Here is a 1,801-nt window from a genome sequence, read left to right on the forward strand (position 1 = left end):
GGATGAAATCTTGAGCAATGATGACCTCCCAAAACACACAGGCCTTTGTAGTGCTTCTAATACATTTTGATTTTCAAAGGTTTAAAAAAAGCTTTTGGTGGGCCCTATGCAAACATGTCACACAATGCTCCCAATACTGAAGGTTGGAGTGGTGTGTGTTGTTCCTGAGATAAAGCATACTGTCATGACTTCCTTTGGAATGACCGTTATTACTTATTTGGAAAGGAGGAGAAATAGTAATGTGGATTTTCCAACCACTTTTGAACTTGCTTATTTCAAATTGAACCATTAGATGTCACTATTCAGCCCTCTAGGAAGCAATCTGGGGCAGACCTTATAAGCCTGCAAGTGGAATTTACAGTTATTTGTATGCCCCACAATTGTTGACAGGATGATCAGCGGATATCTAAGAATGCCAATCAACTTTTCCAAAACACACAGATTTAACTCCTTGCTGACTGCCGATTTACAGCTGAAATAGGATTTCTCGACCTACTCGTGACCCTCTTGGTTCCCATTTGGATGAAGCTACTGTCTACTTCCACTCATGGCTTGAGGATAGTCACGTGGTTAATGTTCATTCAAAATCCTTCTTCCCAAGGGAGTGGGGGAAGCTGTAGGAAGTGAACTCCGCCCCATCTTAAGACCTTCAGAACTCCTAATTACCCTTGCATTGTCCCTTCTCCTGGTAAATTCTCTCCTTATCACAGACTCCTCCTGCCCACTGGCTGTCTCATCCTGTCTTCCACTTTGCATTCAGAATCATAAAATGAGGGTCTAAGTCCAGCTGTGACACTCATCCTCTCATCTGGAGCAGATCATTTCAACTCTCTGGACCACATTCACTTCATCTATAAAATGGGCCATTATCGTTTTTACCTGACACTTATGCTTGCTTCAGGAACAATAGGATATTGGATTTGAAAGAGCATTGTAAATAGGGAGTCTCGTCTAATCATTATGTGCTGGGACACTTACTTTTCTCAAACTTGTCCATCCATGAAGACATAGCTATTCTATGACAAATTTTCTCAGGGTTTTATGCTAAATAAATGTATGCTCGTGTAACAATTGAAGTATTTATTGAACATCTAGTATTAACCCAGCACTGTGAGGTAAGATAGGAACTGTGTATCATGTTCCCTAGACTTAAGGAGTATAACTATTATTTCAGACAGAAACATGATGCAACTATTTATTAGATAATAATAATCCGAGAATGTAAAACAATTAAATGATGCCTTATTTGGCTTTAGACAATAATTTTCCAAAGTCAGGAAATAATTATGTTATATAAATGACATAAAGAATTGTGATCTGGAAAATTAACTATACTGCATGTTTATATTAACGTGTCTTAATATCAAAAATTGTTCTTTCTATACCTGGAGGTCACCAAGGCCTTACACAGAGTAAGACTCAATGTGTTGGCATTGATAATGATGTTGAAAAACCTCAGCTGAGCCTCGAGGGGCTTTAAGAAGTTGTGAGAATTATGGAAAGTATTTTCCATGGGGGAATAACATGAACAAATATTTAGAGGCAAAAATGAAAATAAAGCGTATAAGGGATAGAAGACTGCCTTCATTGTAATAGTTTATAATGGTGAGGAGTAATAGCCACCTTGACTTGGTAAAATGAGAACTTGTTCTGTAGGACCAAGAATGCCTGGCAAAGAGTTGCTCTTGACATATCATGTATGGGCTTTTTTTTTTTCCTGGATCCATTTATCAAAATTTGTGCTATTATTCAATTTTGGTTAGAAAATATTTGAGGATAGGTATTTCCATTTTTTTCCTAA

The sequence above is a fragment of the Pteropus alecto genome, unplaced genomic scaffold, assembly GCF_000325575.1.
Source record: "Pteropus alecto unplaced genomic scaffold, ASM32557v1 scaffold7, whole genome shotgun sequence".
NCBI classification, from domain to species: Eukaryota; Metazoa; Chordata; class Mammalia; order Chiroptera; family Pteropodidae; genus Pteropus; species Pteropus alecto.